We start from the raw sequence: 25,020 nt of genomic DNA, 5'->3' as shown, positions 1-25,020 counted from the left end.
TTTGTACTACAACTATTGCCGTTTCCGGCGTTAAGTTATATTTATTTCTCGGGTTCGGGTCTTTGTCTCCGTGTGTTGTTGTCGTTGTCATGCATCTCATATCATGTCATCATGTGTTTTGCATTTGCATACGTGTTCATCTCATGCATTCGAGCATTTTCCCCGTTGTCCGTTTTGCATTCCGGCGCTTCGTTCTCCTCCGGTGGTCATTTCTATCTTTCTTTCGTGTGTGGGGATTAAACATTTCCGGATTGGACCGAGACTTGCCAAGCGGCCTTAGTTTACTACCGGTAGACCGCCTGTCAAGTTTCGTACCATTTGGACTTCGTTTGATACTCCAACGGTTAACCGAGGGACCGAAAAGGCCTCGTGTGTGTTGCAGCCCAACACCCCTCCAATTTGGCCCAAAACCCACCAAACTCTGCTCCATGTCCTAGAGCGTTCGATCACGATCGCGTGGCCGAAAACCGCACCTCATTTGGACTCTCCTAGCTCCACTTATGCCTATAAATACATCCCCTCCGTTTTCGAATCTCTCTCCCTCTCGAAACCCTAAAAAAAGAAATCCCTTCCGCCGCCGCCGGACATGTCCGGGCGAGCCGGACAACGTCCGATCCGCCGCCGCCAGTCAACCGTCGCCACCTGTCGCCTCCCGCACCGGCCCGTGAGGGCCCGAGGCCGGCCCCCGCCGCCGGACACCCGGGCCGCGCCCCGCGCCTCCATCCCCGCCGCCTCTTCCGACTCTGGTGGCGGGAGCCGCCGCCGCCGCCGCGGGCCACCCCGCCGCCGACCGGAGCTCGCCGCGCCACCGCCGCCTCCCGGTCGCCGCCTCACGCCGCCCCGCGCCGCCGCCTCACGCTGCCACTGCCGCCACCACCGACCCCGGGAGCCCCTCGCCGGCCTCCTCCTCTCCGGCCGTCACGAACTCCAGTGGTGAACAGTGCACAAACTCTGGCGAGCCTCGGGAACCGCGCCAGATCCAGATCTGAAATATCCCCCCGGTTGACTTTTTCCCTTCGAACCCTAATTTTGATGCGATCTTTGACCTGCTGTAACTTTGCATTCGTAGCTCCGTTTTGGACATATAGCATATAAAAATGTTCGCCTCGACGAGTACATCATTTCATTCCATTGAATCATTTTCATTTGAGTTCATCTTGATGCTCAAAATGCTGTTAGAAGGAGGCTTCGTGAGTTAATTGTCAGATCTGCTAGTTCATCTTAGACTTTTGTCATTTTTGCCATGATTGTTGTGTGCATGCTATGCCTGTGAGTCGTTCATATGTTTTGTTAAGAATTTTGTTATCTTTCCAGAGGTGCAACCCATGCATTTTTGGGATGTGTGTGGTGACTTGTGCAAGCTTGCAAAGTGAGGCACCCGGTAAATCTGTTTTCAGGGACTTACTAGTTTTCACTAAGTCTAGGATTATTTAGTTCATGATGCCATATGTTCAGCTTGTTTCCTAGTGATCCGTGCCTCTTTTGAGGATGATCAGTAAAGGAGTTTTGCTAACCATGTTATGCTCTATCCATCCATGTCTTTACTTGCAATTATGGAGCACCCTAGCTTGAGTCAATCGAGCTCTACTTTTGCCTCGTGGTGAATCTGGGCAGATCGTCAACTCGGTTGCGATTTTGCCAATGCTATTGTAGTTGATCCGTGCATGCTATGCCATTGTTCTTGCCATGTCTAGCTAGAATTTTTGTGCCTTCTTAATGGATGTATGCTTGCCTTGCCATGACTTGCACCGTAGTGAGTGCATCGAGCTCGTTTACATGCCTTCGTGAGTTATATTTCAGCATGTCTCAGTTTTCACTAAGTCTGAAAACTGATTGTGTTTTAGCTATGTTCGTGTGCATGTTAGTATATTTTGTGAACCCTTTTGGCCCCAGGTCATTTTGGGTATTTTGTTAAGCTTGTTGAGTAGCTCCATGCCATGTTCTTTCTCGTCATAATCAGGTCATGTATCATGTTGTTTTGCTGCTCCGAAGAGGGCTTCGTGATCTGAAATTTCAGACAAGTGTTAATTTCACCAAGTCTGGAATCTGTTTTGCGTTTGCGTTTTTGCCATGCTTGTTTGAACCTCATAATGGATGAATTGGCCGTGGCTCAGTGCTAGTCTTTTGTTAAGCATCTTGTGTGCATCCCTGCCATGTATTTTGTTGTCTTGTTTGGTGGCTGTAGCATGTTCGTTTCGTTGCATTTAGATGCCTACTTGCTGTAAATTGCAGACCGGTGTCATTCTTAAAACGCTTGCCATTTCCAAACCGTAACTCCGATTCCGGCGTTCTTTATATCGTTTTCAAGCGATTTCATCTCATATTTCCAGTGACACCCTTGGAATTCCAAGTTGAGGCCAGCTTCATGCATGTCCTGTCATATCTTGCATTTTGCATCCCGCATCGCATCCCGCATAGCATATCGTCATTTCATCATATTGCTTGGTCTTGCACGTGGTTGATTGTATCCTTGTTGCTTGTTTGTCTTGTTGGGTAGAGCCGGGAGACGAGTTCGCTAACGAGGAGCCCGTTGAGTTTGCTTTTGAGGATCCAGTCAACTCTGACAACTGTGCAGGCAAGATGATCATACCCTCGAAATCACTACTATCTTTGCTATGCTAGTTTGCTCGCTCTTTTGCTATGCCAATGCTACGATGCCTACCTTTTGCTTGTCAGCCTCCTAATTTCCATGTTGAACCTCTAACCCCCCATGTCCTAGCAAACCATTGATTGGCTATGTTACCGCTTTGCTCAGCCCCTCTTATAGCGTTGCTAGTTGCAGGTGAAGATTGGAGCCGTTCCTTGTTGGAACATTTATTTACTTGTTGGGATATCATTATATTGCTATGTTATCTTAATGCATCTATATACTTGGTAAGGGTGGAAGGCTCGGCCTCTCGCCTAGTGTTTTGTTCCACTCTTGTCGCCCTAGTTTCCGTCATATCGGTGTTATGTTCCCGGATTTTGCGTTCCTTACGCGGTTGGGTTATAATGGGAACCCCTTGATAGTTCGCCTTGATTAAAGCTTTTCCAGCAATGCCCAACCTTAGTTTTACCATTCGCCACCTAGCCTCTTTTTCCCTTGGGTTACCGGAGCCCGAGGGTCATCTTATTTTAAACCCCCCCGGGCCACTGCTCCTCTGAGTGTTGGTCCAAATAGAGCCACCCTCAGCGCCACCTCGGGGCAACTTGAGGGTTGGTTTTAGTTGTACATAGTGTTCATCTGAGTGTGCCCTGAGAAAGAAATATGTGCAGCTCCTACCGGGATTTGTCGGCACATTCGGGCGGTGTTGCTGGATTTGTTTTAACCTGTCGAAGTGTCTTGAATTACCGACATACCGAGTCTGATCGGAATGTCTTGGGAGGAGGTCTATTCCTTCGTTGACCGTGAGAGCTTGTCATGGGCTAAGTTGGGACTCCCCTGCAGGGATTGAACTTTCGAAAGCCGTGCCTGCGGTTATGGGCAGATGGGAATTTGTTAATGTCCGGTTGTAGATAACTTGAACCTTAACTTAATTAAAATGAATCAACTGAGTGTGTTACCATGATGGCCTCTTCTCGGCGGAGTCCGGGAAGTGGACACGGTGTTGGAGTAATGCTTGCGCAGGTTGTTCCTCTAGTTTCTCGCTCGTGCTTTGCCTCCTCTTCTCGCTCTCTTTTGCGAATAAGTTAGCCACCATATATGCTAGTCGCTTGCTGCAGCTCCACATATATTTGCCTTACCCTTCCTATAAGCTTAAATAGTCTTGATCGCGAGGGTGCGAGATTGCTGAGTCCCTGTGGCTCACAGATACTATAACTCCAGATGCAGGTCCAGGTGATTCCGCTCCAGGTGACGAGTACGAGCTCAAGTGGGAGTTCGACGAAGACTCTCAGCGTTACTACGTGTCTTTTCCTGATGATCAGTAGTGGTGCCTAGTTGGGGTTGATTCGGGGCCTTGTCGCATGTTGGGTTCTTTTCTATTTTGGCGCCGTAGTCGGGCCATGAGTGTTTGAATGATGGATGTTATTTATGTACTTTGATGTGACGTGGCGAGTGTAAGCCAACTATGTTGTCTCCCCTTTATTATTCATATTACATGGGATGTTGTGAAGATTGCCTAACTTGCGACATATGCCTTCAATGCGATTATGTCTCTAAGTCGTGCCTCGACACGTGGGAGCTATAGTCGCATCGAGGGTGTTATAAGTTGGTAATCAGAGCCTTCCCCGACCTTAGGAGCCCCATTGCTTGATCGTTTTTAGCGGCCGAGTTGTGTCTAGAAAAATGTTTTGAGTCTTTAGGAATTATATATCAGAGAGATTAGGAATTCTTTTTACTTCCCAGTCTCCTCATCGCTCTGGTAAGGCATCCTGACGTAGAGTTTTGACTCTTCTCTTCTCAAATTTCACTAAAAAATTTTAGGATCACGCGAGTATCTTGGAATCGTTCCGATGGCTTATGATGAGAACATTGTCTTGGTGCCTCCTGTCAGGGGTTTAGTGGAAGTGTCCCGGGGAGTTGAGCTCTGAGGTGTTGTCATCATAATTTTATCGTTGCAATTCTGGAATACTTGAGATATGTTCGCCGACATCGAAAATCTCTTTTATGCAGTTCGTTGGTGAGATAACCTCGACGCCACCCAGTACTGGGGCGGGAGTTCGGGAGTATCGCCATAACTTGTATAACGGATGCTTTTCGAAGGTTGAGGTAGATGGTTTCCGAAGGTTTCTTGGTTATGTGTTGAAGGATGGATACAGCTGGATGTAGGATTTGCTAGTTTGGGTGAGATATTATGCTTCCCCTGTATCCCCAACACCTGATTGCATAACCGGAAAGGTTCGGGAGTTTCATAGGTGGGAATTCTAGTAGCTCTAGTTCTTCTTCCACGGATATTGGTTTGAGATTGGGATTTCTTACCGATTATTCGTTCTTGATCCGTACCTTGTTGATTTATTTCTCTACCTTAATTCTACGTGGCTTCTCAATTTATGGATATGTGACCATTTCAAGAGGAATGCATTCGTTCATTTTGTTCGGATGTGAAGACTATATGTTGCAATTTTCATTCCGTTGGATTCAGCTTCAATATTTATCTGTCAATGTGCTAATGGTGGTCAACCTCTTCAGGATGGCTCCTCCAACGCGCACGACTCCGAATCCTGATCCGCCACCACCTCCACCTCCTCCAGAGGCATGGCAAGCTGTGATGGCCGCAACCAATGCAAACACTCAGCTGATCATGCAAATTCTTCAAGAGCGCAATCAAGGCAGTCAAGGGAATCAAGGCAGCAATCAGAGTCACTTTGCTACACTCAACCAGTTCCTTGCTAACGGGCCAAAGACTTTCAGCAATTGTGTTGAGGCAACCGATGCTGACGATTGGCTTGTGGATCTGTGTAAGCATTTCGAGTGCAGTAACGTCAGGCCTGAGGACTTTGTCAAGTTCGCTTCCTTCCAACTCAAAGATCAAGCTGCAGAATGGTTCCAGCAGTACAAGGATTCCAGAGGTGGACGTGTTATCACTTGGGATGATTTCCGTCGAGATTTCCGAGCTCATCATATTCCGCAGAGCGTGGTTGAAAGCAAGCGTGAGGAATTCCGCAATCTGAAGCAAGGCTCTTTGTCTGTCTATGACTACAACAAGTTGTTCCAGAAGCTCGCCCACTTTGCCAAGCAGGACGTGCCTGATGAGAAGAGCATGATATATCAGTTCAGGGGTGGTCTCAGAGAAGAAATTCAGCTCGCTCTTGTTCTCTTTGAGCCCTTGAGGTACGATGAGTTCTACAACATGGCACTGAAGCAAGAGGTGGCTCAGTTGAGGTGTGATGCTTCCAAGAAGTGAGTCAGAGATGTTACTCCTTCTTCCTCTACTCAAGTGGCCAAGCAGCAGAAGTTTTGGCTTCCTCCTCCTCCGTTCCGTCAGCCGTATCAGCAGAAGAGCAAAGGTGGCAGTGGTTCTTCCCACCCACCCAACCCTGGCTTTCAGAACAAGACTTCGTCTCAAGCTCCAAGATCGAGTGCTCCGTATCACCATCCGCTTTCAGAGGTCACGTGCAACAAGTGCCAACAGAAGGGTCACTATGCCAACAAGTGTCTCAACCAGAGGCGTCTTCCTCCTCCTCCTCCTGTCAGCTCGACAAGTACAGCTGTGGTCAAGCATAACACCAAGCACGCCAAGGTCAATTTGCTGAATGCAGCTCAGGCTGAGGACTCACCAGATGTGATCATGGGTAACCTTCCTGTTAATGATGTTCCTGCAAAAGTTCTTTTTGACACTGGTGCATCGCTTTCTTTTATTTCAACTCCATTTGTGGCCAAGCATGATTTTGTGAACGAAAGGATTCCTGTTCCATTGAAGATTGTGTCTCCGGGCAAGCAAATGACTTCTAACAATTGCGTCCCGGATGTCTCTATCACGTTGGGCGATTACAAGTTTCTCTCTTCTCCGGTGGTTCTTGGTAACTCGGATATTGATCTTATTCTTGGAATGGATTGGCTTTCTAAGCACAAGGCTCAGCTTGATTGTGCAGCCAGGCAGATTCAATTGACTCATTCGTCTGAGGATGTAATTGTCTTTGCCGCTCGGGATGATACTATCCGTCTGTTTTCTCTCAATGAGAAGGGTGAATTGGATGCCATCTCTCAAATTCCAGTCGTTTGCGAATATCAAGACGTCTTTCCAGAAGAGCTCCCAGGAATGCCTCCGCACCGGCCAGTTGAATTCGTTATTGATCTTGAGCCTGGCACGGAACCTGTGTGCAAACGTCCTTACAAGCTCGGACCTGAAGAGTTGAAGGAGCTGAAGAAGCAACTCGATGAGCAAGAAAGAATGGGTCTCATCCGGCCTAGTTCTTCTCCGTGGGGTTGTGGTGTTCTTTTTGTGAAGAAGAAGGATGGAACGGACCGACTTTGTGTTGATTACCGTCCAGTGAACAAGAAGACCATCAAGAACAAATACCCACTTCCCAACATCAATGAGCTGTTCGAACAACTCAAAGGTGCCCAAGTATTCTCCAAGCTTGATCTCCGTATGGGTTATCACCAGATTCGCATTCGTGAAGAAGATATTCCCAAGACAGCATTCAGAACAAGCTTTGGTTCATATGAATACACTGTCATGTCTTTTGGCCTCGCCAACGCTCCTCCGACGTTCTCTCGCATGATGAACTTCATCTTCAACGCCTACACCAATGACTTCGTTTTGGTCTATCTCGACGACATTCTGGTTTTCTCCAAGAACAAGGAAGATCATGCCAAGCACTTGCGTTTGGTTCTCGATAAGCTCAGGGAACATCAGTTCTACGCCAAGTTCTCCAAGTGTGAATTTTGGCTCGATGAGGTTCTTTATCTTGGTCATATCATCTCTGCCAAGGGCATTGCCGTGAATCCTGAGAAGGTGTCTGCAATTGTGAATTGGGAACCTCCTCAGAACGTGAAGCAACTCCGCAGTTTTCTCGGTCTCGCAAGCTATTGCCGAAGATTCGTTGAAAACTTTTCTAAGATCGCGAAGCCTCTCTCAAATCTTCTTCAGAAGCACGTCAAGTACGTTTGGTCTCCGGAGTGTGATATTGCTTTCAACACTTTGAAAGAGAAGTTGATCACTGCTCCAGTTCTGACTCCGCCTGATGAATCCAAGCCGTACGAGGTCTTTTGTGATGCCTCTCTCCAAGGTCTTGGCGCAGTTTTGATGCAAGAGAAGAAAGTTGTTGCTTATACATCTCGCCAGTTGAAGCCTAATGAGAAGAACTACCCCACTCATGATCTCGAGTTGGCGGCAGTTGTGCATGCTCTTTTGACTTGGAGACATCTTCTATTGGGAAGAAAAGTGGACATTTTCACTGATCACAAGAGTCTCAAGTACATCTTCACTCAGCCTAATCTCAACCTCAGGCAAACTCGATGGGTCGAAATGATTCAAGAGTATAATCCGAGTATCGAGTATACTCCAGGCAAGGCCAATGTGATTGCTGACGCTTTGAGCAGGAAAGGCTACTGCAACAGTCTGATTCTTAAGCCTTATCAACCCGAGCTTTGTGAAGCTTTCCGCAAACTTAATCTGCAAGTTGTTCCTCAAGGTTTCCTCGCCAACCTTCAAGTCTCTCCTACCTTAGAAGACCAGATTCGCCAAGCCCAGCTTCTTGATGCTATGGTGAAAAAGGTGAAGATTGGGATTGCCAAGAGTCAGTCCAAGTACAAGTGCTACCGCCTTGATGACAAGGACACTCTCTTCTTCGAGGATCGTATTGTTGTGCCCAAAGGTGACCTCCGTAAAGTGATCATGAACGAGGCTCACAATTCTCTCCTCTCCATCCACCCTGGGAGCACGAAGATGTATCAGGACCTTAAGCAAGCTTATTGGTGGACTCGAATGAAGCGCGAGATCGCTCAATTCGTGAATGAATGTGATGTCTGCAGAAGAGTGAAGGCAGAACACCAAAGGCCAGCAGGTCTCCTCCAACCTCTTGCCATTCCAGAATGGAAGTTTGACCACATTGAAATGGACTTCGTGACTGGGTTTCCAAAGTCCAAGCGTGGCAATGATGCTATATTCGTTGTCATCGACAAACTCACCAAAGTGGCTCACTTTCTGCCTATCAAAGAGTCGATCACTGCAGCTCAATTGGCGGAACTCTATACCTCTCGCATTGTCTCTCTGCACGGTATTCCTCAAGTGATCTCTTCAGACCGTGGCAGCATCTTTACCTCCAAGTTTTGGGATTCTTTTCAGAAGGCCATGGGCACTAACATCCGCTTCAGCACTGCTTTCCATCCTCAAACAAGCGGTCAAGTCGAGCGTGTCAACCAGATTCTTGAAGATATGCTCAGGGCTTGTGTGATCTCCTTCGGCATGAAGTGGGAGGATTGTCTTCCTTATGCTGAATTCTCCTACAACAATAGTTTTCAAGCAAGTTCGGGCAAGGCCCCATTTGAAATTCTGTATGGCAGGAAGTGCCGTACCCCTCTCAACTGGTCTGAAACCGGTGAACGTCAGCTTTTGGGTAATGACTTAATCACAGAAGCAGAAGAAATGTGCAAAGTCATTCGTGATAACCTCAAAGCAGCCCAATCCCGCCAGAAGAGCTACTATGATAGTAAGCACCGTGATTTGGCTTTCGAGATCGGAGATCATGTTTACCTCCGTGTCTCTCCTATGAAAGGTACTCGTCGCTTCGGTATCAAAGGGAAGCTTGCCCCTAGATACGTGGGACCTTTCAAGATTGTCAGCAAGAGAGGCGACCTCGCCTATCAACTCGAGCTTCCTTCAAACTTTGCAAATGTTCATGACGTGTTCCATGTCTCTCAGCTTCGAAAGTGCTTCAAGACTCCTGACCGCACCGTCAACTTCGAGGACATTGAGCTCCAAGAAGATCTCTCTTATCGTGAGCACCCAGTTGCTATTCTTGAAGAGACTGAACGCAAGACTCGCAACAAGTCAATCAAATTTCTCAAAGTCAAGTGGTCACACCATTCCGACCGTGAAGCTACCTGGGAACGCGAGGATCACCTCCGTTCTGAGTACCCGGCGTTCTTTCAGTCCTAGATCTCGGGACGAGATCCTTTCGTAGTGGTGGAGTGTTGTAACACCCCGGATGTAACTTTCCCAATTTGTACTCCAACTCTTGCCGTTTCCGGCGTTAAGTTATATTTATTTCTCGGGTTCGGGTCTTTGTCTCCGTGTTTGTTTTCGTTGTCATGCATCTCATATCATGTCATCATGTGCATTGCATTTGCATACGTGTTCATCTCATGCATTCGAGCATTTTCCCCGTTGTCCGTTTTGCATTCCGGCGCTTCGTTCTCCTCCGGTGGTCATTTCTAGCTTTCTTTCGTGTGTGGGGATTAAACATTTCCGGATTGGACCGAGACTTGCCAAGCGGCCTTGGTTTACTACCGGTAGACCGCCTGTCAAGTTTCGTATCATTTGGACTTCGTTTGATACTCCAACGGTTAACCGAGGGACCGAAAAGGCCTCGTGTGTGTTGCAGCCCAACACCCCTCCAATTTGGCCCAAAACCCACCAAACTCTGCTCCATGTCCTAGAGTGTTCGATCACGATCGCGTGGCCGAAAACCGCACCTCATTTGGACTCTCCTAGCTCCACTTATGCCTATAAATACACCCCTCCGTTTTCGGATCTCTCCTCTCGAAACCCTAAAAAAAATCCCTCGCTGCCGCCGGACGTGTCCGGCGAGCCGGACGTCCGATCCGCCGCCGCAGTCATCGTTGCCACCTGCTCCCGCCGGCCCGTGAGGGCCCGAGGCGCCCCCGCCGCCGCCCCCGGGCCGCGCCCGCGCCTCCATCCCGCCGCCTCTTCCGACTCCGGTGGCCGGAGCCGCGCGCCGCGGGCCACCCGCCGCTGACCGGCCGCCGCGCCACTGCCGCTCCCGGTCCCGCCTCCCGCCCTGCGCCGCTGCCTCACGCCGCCGCTGCCGACCATCGACCCGGGAGCCTCGCGGCCTCCTCCTCTCCGGTCGTCACGAACTCCGGCGGTGAACAGTGCATGAACTTCGGCGAGCCTCGGGAACCGCGCCAGATCAGATCTGAAATATCCCCCGGTTGACTTTTTCCCTCCGAACCCTAATTTTTATGCGATCTTTGACCTGCTGTAACTTTGCATTCGTAGCTCCGTTTTGGACATATAGCATATAAAAATGTTCCGCCCTCGACGAGTACATCATTTCATTCCATTGAATCATTTTCATTTGAGTTCATCTTGATGCTCAAAATGCTGTTAGAAGGAGGCTTCGTGAGTTAATTGTCAGATCTGCTAGTTCATCTTAGACTTTTGTCATTTTTGCCATGATTGTTGTGTGCATGCTATGCCTGTGAGTCCTTCATATGTTTTGTTAAGAATTTTGTTATCTTTCCAGAGGTGCAACCCATGCATTTTGGGATGTGTGTGGTGACTTGTGCAAGCTTGCAAAGTGAGGCACCCGGTAAATCTGTTTTCAGGGACTTACTAGTTTTCACTAAGTCTGGGATTATTTAGTTCATGATGCCATATGTTCAGCTTGTTTCCTAGTGATCCGTGCCTCTTTTGAGGATGATCAGTAAAGGAGTTTTGTTAATCATGTTATGCTCTATCCATCCATGTCTTTGTTTGCAATTATGGAGCACCCTAGCTTGAGTCAATCGAGCTCTACTTTTGCTTCGTGGTGAATCTGGGCAGATCGTCAACTCGTTTGCGATTTTGCCGATGTTATTGTAGTTGATCCGTGCATGCTATGCCATTGTTCTTGCCATGTCTAGCTAGCATTTTGTGCCTTCTTAATGGATGTATGCTTGCCTTGCCATGACTTGCACCGTAGTGAGTGCATCGAGCTTGTTTACATGCCTTCGTGAGTTATATTTCAGCATGTCTCAGTTTTCACTAAGTCTGAAAACTGATTGTGTTTTAGCTATGTTCGTGTGCCTGTTAGTATATTTTGTGAACCCTTTTGGCCCCAGGTCACTTTGGGTCTTTTGTTAAGCTTGTTGAGTAGCTCCATGCCATGTTCTTACTTGTCATAATCAGGTCATGTATCATGTTGTTTTGCTGCTCCGAAGAGGGCTTCGTGATCTGAAATTTCAGACAAGTGTTAATTTCACTAAGTCTGGAATCTGTTTTGCATTTGCGTTTTTGCCATGCTTGTTTGAACCTCATAATGGATGAATTGGCCGTGGCTCAGTGCTAGTCTTTTGTTAAGCATCTTGTGTGCATCCCTGCCATGTATTTTGTTGTCATGTTTGGTGGCTGTAGCATGTTCATTTCATTGCATTTAGATGCCTACTTGCTGTAAATCGCAGACCGGTGTCATTCTTAAAATGCTTGCCATTTCCAAACCGTAACTCCGATTCCAGCGTTCTTTATATCGTTTTCAAGCGATTTCATCTCATCTTTCCAGTGGCACCCTTGGAATTCCAAGTTGAGGCCAGGTTCATGCATTTCCTGTCATATCTTGCATTTTGCATCCCGCATCGCATCCCGCATAGCATATCATCATTTCATCATATTGCTTGGTCTTGCACGTGGTTGATTGTATCCTTGTTGCTTGTTTGTCTTGTTTGGGTAGAGCCGGGAGACGAGTTCGCTACCGAGGAGCCCGTTGAGTTTGCTTTGAGGATCCAGTCAACTCTGACAACTGTGCAGGCAAGATGATCATACCCTCGAAATCACTACTATCTTTGCTATGCTAGTTTGCTCGCTCTTTGCTATGCCAATGCTACGATGCCTACCTTTTGCTTGTCAGCCTCCCAATTGCCATGTCAAACCTCTAACCCACCATTGTCCTAGCAAACCGTTGATTGGCTATGTTACCGCTTTGCTCAGCCCCTCTTATAGCGTTGCTAGTTGCAGGTGAAGATTGGAGGCCGTTCCTTGTTGGAACATTTATTTACTTGTTGGGATATCATTATATTGCTATGTTATCTTAATGCATCTATATACTTGGTAAAGGGTGGAAGGCTCGGCCTCTCGCCTAGTGTTTTGTTCCACTCTTGCCGCCCTAGTTTCCGTCATATCGGTGTTATGTTCCCGGATTTTGCGTTCCTTACGCGGTTGGGTTATAATGGGAACCCCTTGATAGTTCGCCTTGATTAAAGCTTTTCCAGCAATGCCCAACCTTGGTTTTACCATTCGCCACCTAGCCTCTTTTTCCCTTGGGTTACCGGAGCCCGAGGGTCATCTTATTTTAACCCCCCCGGGCCAGTGCTCCTCTGAGTGTTGGTCCAAATAGAGCCACTTGCAGCGCCACCTCGGGGCAACTTGAGGGTTGGTTTTAGTTGTACGTAGTGTTCATCTGAGTGTGCCCTGAGAAAGAGATATGTGCAGCTCCTATCGGGATTTGTCGGCACATTCGGGCGGTGTTGCTGGTCTTGTTTTAACCTGTCGAAGTGTCTTGATTACCGAGATACCGAGTCTGATCGGAACGTCTTGGGAGGAGGTCTATTCCTTCGTTGACCGTGAGAGCTTGTCATGGGCTAAGTTGGGACTCCCCTGCAGGGATTGAACTTTCGAAAGCCGTGCCCACGGTTATGGGCAGATGGGAATTTGTTAATGTCCGGTTGTAGATAACTTGAACCTTAATTAATTAAAATGAATCAACTGAGTGTGTTACCGTGATGGCCTCTTCTCGGCGGAGTCCGGGAAGTGGACACGGTGTTGGAGTAATGCTTGCGCAGGTTGTTCCTCTAGTTTCTCGCTCGTGCTTTGCCTCCTCTTCTCGCTCTCTTTTGCGAATAAGTTAGCCACCATATATGCTAGTCGCTTGCTGCAGCTCCACATATATTTGCCTTACCCTTCCTATAAGCTTAAATAGTCTTGATCGCGAGGGTGCGAGATTGCTGAGTCCCTGTGGCTCACAGATACTATAACTCCAGATGCAGGTCCAGGTGATTCCGCTCCAGGTGACGAGTACGAGCTCAAGTGGGAGTTCGACGAGGACTCTCAGCGTTACTACGTTTCTTTCCTGATGATCAGTAGTGGTGCCTAGTTGGGGTTGATTGGGACCGTTGTCGCATGTTGGGTTTCTTTCTATTTTGGCGCCGTAGTCGGGCCATGAGTGTTTGGATGATGGATGTTATTTATGTACTTGATGTGACGTGGCGAGTGTAAGCCAACTATGTTCTCCCCTTTATTATTCATATTACATGGGATGTTGTGAAGATTGCCTAACTTGCGACATATGCCTTCAATGCGATTATGTCTCTAAGTCGTGCCTCGACACGTGGGAGCTATAGTCGCATCGAGGGTGTTACAAGTTGGTAATCAGAGCCTTCCCCGACCTTAGGAGCCCCATTGCTTGATCGTTTTTAGCGGCCGAGTTGTGTCTAGAAAAATGTTTTGAGTCATTTAGGAATTATATATCGGAGAGATTAGGAATTCTTTTTACTTCCCAGTCTCCTCATCGCTCTGGTAAGGCATCCTGACGTAGAGTTTTGACTCTTCTCTTCTCAAATTTCACTAAAAAATTTTAGGATCACGCGAGTATCTTGGAATCGTTCCGATGGCTTATGATGAGAACATTGTCTTGGTGCCTCCTGTCAGGGGTTTAGTGGAAGTGTCCCGGGGAGTTGAGCTCTGAGGTGTTGTCATCATAATTTTATCGTTGCAATTCTGGAATACTTGAGATATGTTCGCCGACATCGAAAATCTCTTTTATGCAGTTCGTTGGTGAGATAACCTCGACGCCACCCAGTACTGGGGCGGGAGTTCGGGAGTATCGCCATAACTTGTATAACGGATGCTTTTCGAAGGTTGAGGTAGATGGTTTCCGAAGGTTTCTTGGTTATGTGTTGAAGGATGGATACAGCTGGATGTAGGATTTGCTAGTTTGGGTGAGATATTATGCTTCCCCTGTATCCCCAACACCTGATTGCATAACCGGAAAGGTTCGGGAGTTTCATAGGTGGGAATTCTAGTAGCTCTAGTTCTTCTTCCACGGATATTGGTTTGAGATTGGGATTTCTTACCGATTATTCGTTCTTGATCCGTACCTTGTTGATTTATTTCTCTACCTTAATTCTACGTGGCTTCTCAATTTATGGATATGTGACCATTTGAAGAGGAATGCATTCGTTCATTTTGTTCGGATGTGAAGACTATATGTTGCAATTTTCATTCCGTTGGATTCAGCTTCAATATTTATCTGTCAATGTGCTAATGGTGGTCAACCTCTTCAGGATGGCTCCTCCAACGCGCACGACTCCGAATCCTGATCCGCCACCACCTCCACCTCCTCCAGAGGCATGGCAAGCTGTGATGGCCGCAACCAATGCAAACACACAGCTGATCATGCAAATTCTTCAAGAGCGCAATCAAGGCAGTCAAGGGAATCAAGGCAGCAATCAGAGTCACTTTGCTACACTCAACCAGTTCCTTGCTAACGGGCCAAAGACTTTCAGCAATTGTGTTGAGGCAACCGATGCTGACGATTGGCTTGTGGATCTGTGTAAGCATTTCGAGTGCAGTAACGTCAGGCCTGAGGACTTTGTCAAGTTCGCTTCCTTCCAACTCAAAGATCAAGCTGCAGAATGGTTCCAGCAGTACAAGGATTCCAGAGGTGGACGTGTTATCACTTGGGATGATTTCCGTCGAGATTTCCGAGCTCATCATATTCCGCAGAGCGTGGTTGAAAGCAAGCGTGAGGAATTCCGCAATCTGAAGCAAGGCTCTTTGTCTGTCTATGACTACAACAAATTGTTCCAGAAGCTTGCCCGCTTTGCCAAGCAGGACGTGCCTGATGAGAAGAGCATGATATATCAGTTCAGGGGTGGTCTCAGAGAAGATATTCAGCTCGCTCTTGTTCTCTTTGAGCCCTTGAGATACGATGAGTTCTACAACATGGCACTGAAGCAAGAGGCTGCTCAGTTGAGGTGTGATGCTTCCAGGAAGCGAGTCAGAGATGTTACTCCTTCTTCCTCTACTCAAGTGGCCAAGCAGCAGAAGTTTTGGCTTCCTCCTCCTCCGTTCCGTCAGCCGTATCAGCAGAAGAGCAAAGGTGGCAGTGGTTCTTCCCACCCACCCAACCCTGGCTTTCAGAACAAGACTTCGTCTCAAGCTCCAAGATCGAGTGCTCCGTATCACCGTCCGCTTTCAGAGGTCACGTGCAACAAGTGCCAACAGAAGGGTCACTATGCCAACAAGTGTTTCAACCAGAGGCGTCTTCCTCCTCCTCCTCCTGTCAGATCGGCAAGTACAGCTGTGGTCAAGCATAACCCCAAGCACGCCAAGGTCAATTTGCTAAATGCAGCTCAGGCAGAGGACTCACCAGATGTGATCATGGGTAACCTTCCTGTTAACGATGTTCCTGCAAAAGTTCTTTTGACACTGGTGCATCGCTTTCTTTTATTTCAACTCCATTTGTGGCCAAGCATGATTTTGTGACCGAAAGGATTCCTGTTCCATTGAAGATTGTGTCTCCGGGCAAGCAAATGACTTCTAACAATTGCGTCCCGGATGTCTCTATCACGTTGGGCGATTACAAGTTTCTCTCTTGTCCGGTGGTTCTTGGTAACTCGGATATTGATCTTATTCTCGGAATGGATTGGCTTTCTAAGCACAAGGCTCAGCTTGATTGTGCAGCCAGGCAGATTCAATTGACTCATTCGTCTGAGGATGTAATTGTCTTTGCCGCTCGGGATGATACTATCCGTCTGTTTTCTCTCAATGAGAAGGGTGAATTGGATGCCATCTCTCAAATTCCAGTCGTTTGCGAATATCAAGACGTCTTTCCAGAAGAGCTCCCAGGAATGCCTCCGCACCGGCCAGTTGAATTCGTTATTGAACTTGAGCCTGGCACGGAACCTGTGTGCAAACGTCCTTACAAGCTCGGACCTGAAGAGTTGAAGGAGCTGAAGAAGCAACTCGATGAGCAAGAAAGAATGGGTCTCATCCGGCCTAGTTCTTCTCCGTGGGGTTGTGGTGTTCTTTTTGTGAAGAAGAAGGATGGAACGGACCGACTTTGTGTTGATTACCGTCCAGTGAACAAGAAGACCATCAAGAACAAATACCCACTTCCCAACATCAATGAGCTGTTCGAACAACTCAAAGGTGCCCAAGTATTCTCCAAGCTTGATCTCCGTATGGGTTATCACCAGATTCGCATTCGTGAAGAAGATATTCCCAAGACAGCATTCAGAACAAGCTTTGGTTCATATGAATACACTGTCATGTCTTTTGGCCTCGCCAACGCTCCTCCGACGTTCTCTCGCATGATGAACTTCATCTTCAACGCCTACACCAATGACTTCGTTTTGGTCTATCTCGACGACATTCTGGTTTTCTCGAAGAACAAGGAAGATCATGCCAAGCACTTGCGTTTGGTTCTTGATAAGCTCAGGGAACATCAGTTCTACGCCAAGTTCTCCAAGTGTGAATTTTGGCTCGATGAGGTTCTTTATCTTGGTCATATCATCTCTGCCAAGGGCATTGCCGTGAATCCTGAGAAGGTGTCTGCAATTGTGAATTGGGAACCTCCTCAGAACGTGAAGCAACTCCGCAGTTTTCTCGGTCTCGCAAGCTATTGCCGAAGATTCGTTGAAAACTTTTCTAAGATCGCGAAGCCTCTCTCAAATCTTCTTCAGAAGCACGTCAAGTACGTTTGGTCTCCGGAGTGTGATATTGCTTTCAACACTTTGAAAGAGAAGTTGATCACTGCTCCAGTTCTGACTCCGCCTGATGAATCCAAGCCGTACGAGGTCTTTTGTGATGCCTCTCTCCAAGGTCTTGGCGCAGTTTTGATGCAAGAGAAGAAAGTTGTTGCTTATACATCTCGCCAGTTGAAGCCTAATGAGAAGAACTACCCCACTCATGATCTCGAGTTGGCGGCAGTTGTGCATGCTCTTTTGACTTGGAGACATCTTCTATTGGGAAGAAAAGTGGACATTTTCACTGATCACAAGAGTCTCAAGTACATCTTCACTCAGCCTAATCTCAACCTCAGGCAAACTCGATGGGTCGAAATGATTCAAGAGTATAATCCGAGTATTGAGTATACTCCAGGCAAGGCCAATGTGATTGCTGACGCTTTGAGCAGAAAGGCCTACTGCAACAGTCTGATTCTCAAGCCTTATCAACCCGAGCTTTGTGAAGCTTTCCGCAAACTTAATCTGCAAGTTGTTCCTCAAGGTTTCCTCGCCAACCTTCAAGTCTCTCCTACCTTAGAAGACCAGATTCGCCAAGCCCAGCTTCTTGATGCTATGGTGAAAAAGGTGAAGATTGGGATTGCCAAGAGTCAGTCCAAGTACAAGTGCTACCGCCTTGATGACAAGGACACTCTCTTCTTCGAGGATCGTATTGTTGTGCCCAAAGGTGACCTCCGTAAAGTGATCATGAACGAGGCTCACAATTCTCTCCTCTCCATCCACCCTGGGAGCACGAAGATGTATCAGGACCTTAAGCAAGCTTATTGGTGGACTCGAATGAAGCGCGAGATCGCTCAATTCGTGAATGAATGTGATGTCTGCAGAAGAGTGAAGGCAGAACACCAAAGGCCAGCAGGTCTCCTCCAACCTCTTGCCATTCCAGAATGGAAGTTTGACCACATTGAGATGGACTTCGTGACTGGGTTTCCAAAGTCCAAGCGTGGCAATGATGCTATATTCGTTGTCATCGACAAACTCACCAAAGTGGCTCACTTTCTACCTATCAAAGAGTCGATCACTGCAGCTCAATTGGCGGAACTCTATACCTCTCGCATTGTCTCTCTGCACGGTATTCCTCAAGTGATCTCTTCAGACCGTGGCAGCATCTTTACCTCCAAGTTTTGGGATTCTTTTCAGAAGGCCATGGGCACTAACATCCGTTTCAGCACTACTTTCCATCCTCAAACAAGTGGTCAAGTCGAGCGTGTCAACCAGATTCTTGAAGATATGCTCAGGGCTTGTGTGATCTCCTTCGGCATGAAGTGGGAGGATTGTCTTCCTTATGCTGAATTCTCCTACAACAATAGTTTTCAAGCAAGTTCGGGCAAGGCCCCATTTGAAATTCTGTATGGCAGGAAGTGTCGTACCCCTCTCAACTGGTCTGAAACCAGTGAACGTCAGCTTTTGGGTAATGACTTAATCACAGAAGTAGAAGAAATGTGCAAAGTCATTCGTGATAACCTCAAAGGAGCCCAATCCCGCCAGAAGAGCTACTATGATAGTAAGCACCGTGATTTGGCTTTCGAGATCGGAGATCATGTTTACCTCCGAGTCTCTCCTATGAAAGGTACTCGTCGCTTCGGTATCAAAGGGAAGCTTGCCCCCAGATACGTGGGACCTTTCAAGATTGTCAGCAAGAGAGGCGACCTCACCTATCAACTCGAGCTTCCTTCAAACTTTGCAAATGTTCATGACGTGTTCCATGTCTCTCAGCTTCGAAAGTGCTTCAAGACTCCTGACCGCACCGTCAACTTCGAGGACATTGAGCTCCAAGAAGAACTCTCTTATCGTGAGCACCCAGTTGCTATTCTTGAAGAGACTGAACGCAAGACTCGCAACAAGTCAATCAAATTCCGAAAAGGCCTCGTGTGTGTTGCAGACCAACACCCCTCCAATTTGGCCCAAAACCCACCAAACTCTACTCCATGTCCCTAGAGCGTTCGATCACGATCGCGTGTTCGAAAACCGCACCTCATTTGGACTCTCCTAGCTCCATTATGCCTATAAATCACCCCCCTCCGTTTTGGATCTCGTCTCCTCTCGAAACGCTAAAAAATCCCTTCCGCTGCCGCCGGACGTGTCCGGGCGAGCGGACAACGTCAGCTCGCGCCGCATCACCGTCGCCACTGTGCCTCCGCACCAGCCCGGAGGGCGAGGCCGGCCCGCCGCGCACACTCCGGGCGCGCCCGCGCTCATCCCCGCCAGCCTCTGCTGGTGGGGGAGCGCCGGCGCGGCCCCCCCGCGTCAGACGGGAGCTCGCCGCGCCAACGCCGCTCCGTCCTGCTCACGCGGCTCAACGCGCAGCTGCCGCACGATCGCCGGGGCCCTCGCAGTGCTCCTCTCGGTCACGAACCGCGTGAACGTGCATGAACTCCGGCGAGCCTCGGGAACCGCGCCAGATCCAGATCTGAAAAATCCCCCTGGTTGACTTTTTCCCTCCGAACCCTAATTTTTATGCGATCTTTGACCTGCTGTAACTTTGCATTCGTAGCTCCGTTTTGGACATATTGCATATCAAAACGTTTGCCTCGACGAGTACATCATTTCATTCCATTGCGTCATTTTCATTTGGGTTCATCTTGATGCTCGAAATGCTGTTAGAAGGAGGCTTCGTGAGTTAATTGTCAGATCTGCTAGTTCATCTTAGACTTTTGTCATTTTTGCCATGATTGTTGTGTGCATGCTATGCCTGTGAGTCCTTCATATGTTTTGTTAAGCATTTTGTTATCTTTCCAGAGGTGCAACCCATGCATTTTTAGGATGTGTGTGGTGACTTGTGCAAGCATGCAAAGTGAGGCACCCGGTAAATCTGTTTTCAGGGACTTAGTAGTTTTCACTAAGTCTGGGATTATTTAGTTCATGATGCCATATGTTCAGCTTGTTTCCTAGTGATCCGTGCCTCTTTTGAGGATGATCAGTAAAGGAGTTTTGCTAATCATGTTATGCTCTATCCATCCATGTCTTTACTTGCAATTATTGAGCACCCTAGCTTGAGTCAATCGAGCTCTACTTTTGCCTCGTGGTGAATCTGGGCAGATCGTCAACTCGGTTGCGATTTTGCCAATGCTATTGTAGTTGATCCGTGCATGCTATGCCATTGTTCTTGCCATGTCTAGCTAGAATTTTTGTGCCTTCTTAATGGATGTATGCTTGCCTGGCCATGACTTGCACCGTAGTGAGTGCATCGAGCTCGTTTACATGCCTTCGTGAGTTATATTTCAGCATGTCTCAGTTTTCACTAAGTCTGAAAACTGATTGTGTTTTAGCTATGTTCGTGTGCCTGTTAGTATATTTTGTGAACCCTTTTGGCCCCAGGTCACTTTGGGTATTTTGTTAAGCTTGTTGAGTAGCTCCATGCCATGTTCTTCCTCGTCATAATCAGGTCATGTATCATGTTGTTTTGCTGCTCCGAAGAGGGCTTCGTGATCTGAAATTTCAGACAAGTGTTAATTTCACTAAGTCTGGAATCTGTTTGGGTTTGCGTTTTTGCCATGCTTGTTTGAACCTCATAATGGATGAATTGGCCGTGGCTCAGTGTTAGTATTTTGTTAAGCATCTTGTGTGCATCCCTGCCATGTATTTTGTTGTCTTGTTTGGTGGCTGTAGCATGTTCGTTTCATTGCATTTAGATGCCTACTTGCTGGAAATTACAGACCGGTGTCATTCTTAAAACGCTTGCCTTTTCCAAACCGTAACTCCGATTCTTGCGTTCTTTATATCGTTTTCAAGTGATTTAATCTCATATTTCCAGTGGCACCCTTGGAATTCCAAGTTGAGGCTAGATTCATGCATTTCCTGTCATATCTTGCATTTTGCATCCCACATCGCATCCCGCATAGCATATCGTTATTTCATCATATTGCTTGGTCTTGCACGTGGTTGATTGTATCCTTGTTGCTTGTTTGTCTTGTTGGGTAGAGCCGGGAGATGAGTTCGCTAACGAGGAGCCTGTTGAGTTTGCTTTTGAGGATCCAGTCAACTCTGACAACTGTGCAGGCAAGATGATCATACCCTCGAAATCACTACTATCTTTGCTATGCTAGTTTGCTCGCTCTTTTGCTATGCCAATGCTATGATGCCTACCTTTTGCTTGTCAGCCTCCCAATTGCCACGTTGAACCTCTAACCCCCCATGTCCTAGCAAACCGTTGATTGGCCATGTTACCGCTTTGCTCAGCCCCTCTTATAGCGTTGCTAGTTGCAGGTGAAGATTGGAGCCGTTCCTTGTTGGAACATTTATTTACTTGTTGGGATATCATTATATTGCTATGTTATCTTAATGCATCTATATACTTGGTAAAGGGTGGAAGGCTCGGCCTCTCGCCTAGTGTTTTGTTCCACTCTAGCCGCCCTAGTTTCCGTCATATCGGTGTTATGTTCCCGGATTTTGCGTTCCTTACGCGGTTGGGTTATAATGGGAACCCCTTGATAGTTCGCCTTGATTAAAGCTTTTCCAGCAATGCCCAACCTTGGTTTTACCATTCGCCACCTAGCCTCTTTTTCCCTTGGGTTACCGGAGCCCGAGGGTCATCTTATTTTAAACCCCCCCGGGCCAGTGCTCCTCTGAGTGTTGGTCCAAATAGAGCCACTTGCAGCGCCACCTCGGGGCAACTTGAGGGTTGGTTTTAGTTGTACGTAGTGTTCATCTAAGTGTGCCCTAAGAAAGAGATATGTGCAGCTCCTATCGGGATTTGTTGGCACATTCGGGCGGTGTTGCTGGATTTGTTTTAACCTGTCGAAGTGTCTTGAATTACCGAGATACCGAGTCTGATCGGAACGTCTTGGGAGGAGGTCTATTCCTTCGTTGACCGTGAGAGCTTGTCATGGGCTAAGTTGGGACTCCCCTGCAGGGATTGAACTTTCGAAAGCCGTGCCCGCGGTTATGGGCAGATGGGAATTTGTTAATTTCCGGTTGTAGATAACTTGAACCTTGACTTAATTAAAATGAATCAACTGAGTGTGTTACCGTGATGGCCTCTTCTCGGCGGAGTCCGGGAAGTGGACACGGTGTTGGAGTAATGCTTGCGCAGGTTGTTCCTCTAGTTTTTCACGCTCGCGCTTTGCCTCCTCTTCTCGCTCTCTTTTGCGAATAAGATAGCCACCATATATGCTAGTCGCTTGCTGCAGCTCCACATATTTTTGCCTTACCCTTCCTATAAGCTTAAATAGTCTTGATCGCGAGGGTGCGAGATTGCTGAGTCCCTGTGGCTCACAGATACTATAACTCCAGATGCAGGTCCAGGTGATTCCGCTCCAGGTGACGAGTACGAGCTCAAGTGGGAGTTCGACGAAGACTCTCAGCATTACTACGTGTCTTTTCCTGATGATCAGTAGTGGTGCCTAGTTGGGGTTTGATTCGGGGCCTTGTCGCATGTTGGGTTCTTTTCTATTTTGGCACCGTAGTCGGGCCATGAGTGTTTGAATGATGGATGTTATTTATGTACTTTGTTGTGACGTGGCGAGTGTAAGCCAACTATGTTGTCTCCCCTTTATTATTCATATTACATGGGATGTTGTGAAGATTGCCCAACTTGCGACATATGCCTTCAATGCGATTATGTCTCTAAGTCGTGCCTCGACACGTGGGAGCTATAGTCTCATCGAGGGTGTTATAAGTTGGTAATCAGAGCCTTCCCCGACCTTAGGAGCCCCATTGCTTGATCGTTTTTAGCGGCCGAGTTGTGTCTAGAAAAATGTTTTGAGTCTTTTAGGAATTATATATCGGAGAGATTAGGAATTCTTTTTACTTCCCAGTCTCCTCATCGCTCTGGTAAGGCATCCTGACGTAGAGTTTTGACTCTTCTCTTCTCAAATTTCACTAAAAAATTTTTAGGATCACACGGGTATCTTGGAATCGTTTCGATGGTTTTATGATGAGAACATTGACTTGGTGCCTCCTGTCAGGGGTTTAGTGGAAGTGTCCCGGGGAGTTGATCTCTGAGGTGTTGTCATCATAATTTTATCGTTGCAGTTTTGGAATACCTGAGTCTAGTACGCCGACATCGAAAATCTCTTTTATGCAGTTCGTTGGTGAGATAACCTCGACGCCACCCAGTACTGGGGCGGGAGTTCGGGAGTATCGCCATAACTTGTATAACGGATGCTTTTCGAAGGTTGAGGTAGATGGTTTCCGAAGGTTTCTTGGTTATGTGTTGAAGGATGGATACAGCTGGATGTAGGATTTGCTAGTTTGGGTGAGATATTATGCTTCCCCTGTATCCCCAACGACAACCCTTGGCGGGATCCCAGCCAAGGAAGACCAGAAGGCCCCCGGCAAGCGCCTTGCCGGGGATGACAGCAGGCGCCTCGGCAAGACCCTTGCCGAGGATACCCGCAGGGCCACCATCAGGCCCACGCCGACTAAACTTCCACCACCGCATGCATGCAGCTGCCGACCCAACTAGCTGGGCAGGCACCCAAGTGGCGGCATGCAGATCTTTGTGAAGACCCACCACTGCGCCACCTCAGCTGCCTGCCTACCTACATGGCATCGCAGGCGTCGCTGGCCAGGGCGCGTGTCGACACAAGTAGGAGCGGCGACGGACGAGACAGGTTTCTCCCCCGTCCCCAATAAAGCAATGACACCTAAGCAAGACGCATTAAATGCGCCTTGTCACGTGATGCGAGGGATAACCTCGCAGCACTGTACCCTTTCCACCTCCTGTGTGCCACTGTGGCAACCCCTTTTTTCTATAAAAGGAGGCCCGAGGCGACCAGAAGAGGGATTCGGCTTTTTGGAGCTCCTCACGCCCCATAGCTAGCTCAAGAACACAGATATACAATCCACCAAAGTAGGAGTAGGGTTTTACGCATCCTCGCGGCCCGAACCTGGATAAACGAACCGTGTGCTATCTGTTTGATCCGCTCTTCTCACGACCCCGCGCCCCGCTAACCATAGTAGGGATTCTTGTGATCCCATAGGTGTCGTTCCCACCGACAGCGATCTGAATCGCTGCGTGTACGACTGCACCAAGCGCGTTCTTGTAATGCTTTCGCATTGCGATCTTCAAGGGTATGAAGATGCACTCCTCTCTCTCGTTGCTAGTCTCTCCATATATTGATCTTGGTGACACGTAGGAAATTTTTTGAATTTCTGCTACGATCCCCAACAGCGCGCCCAGGGGGGTAGGGCGCGCCCTCCACCCTCGTGTCCTTCCCGGACTGCTACTTAATTTTCTATTTTTCTAAATATTCCAAAACAGAGAAATATTGCCTTAAAAATTGTTTTGGAGTCGGTTTTCTTACCGTACCACATACCTATTCCTTTTCGAAGTCTGAAACATTCTGGAATGTGTCCCTTATGTATTTCTCCGGGGTTACAGTTTCAATAATATTAGTTTCAACGTTGATGGGATTACCTGAGATATAATGTTTGATTCTTTGACCGTTTACCACCTTTGGATTTGTGCCTTCGAAGTTGTTGATTTTTATGGCACCGGAACGATAGACCTCCTCGATAACATAGGGGCTTCCCATTTAGAGAGAAGTTTCCCTGCAAAAAATCTTAAACCAGAGTTGTATAGCAATACATAATCACCTACATTAAACTCACACTTGTGTATCCTTTTGTCATGCCATCTTTTCAGCTTTTCTTTAAACAACTTGGCATTTTCATAAGCTTGGATTCTCCATTCATCAAGTGAGCTAATACCAAATAACCTCTTTTCACCAGCAAGTTTGAAATCATAGTTGAGCTCTTTAATAGCCCAATATGCCTTATGTTCTAGTTCGAGAGGTAAGTGACATGCTTTTCCATACACCATTTTATACGGAGACATGCCCATAGGATTTTTATATGCAGTTCTATAGGCCCATAATGCATCATCAAGTTTCTTGGACCAATTCTTTCTAGACCTATTGACACTCTTTTGCAAAATTAATTTGAGTTCTCTATTACTCAATTCTACTTGACCA

Source organism: Triticum aestivum, chromosome 2A (assembly GCF_018294505.1).
Source record: "Triticum aestivum cultivar Chinese Spring chromosome 2A, IWGSC CS RefSeq v2.1, whole genome shotgun sequence".
In the NCBI taxonomy this organism is placed as follows: Eukaryota; Viridiplantae; Streptophyta; class Magnoliopsida; order Poales; family Poaceae; genus Triticum; species Triticum aestivum.
This window is presented reverse-complemented; position numbering follows the sequence as displayed.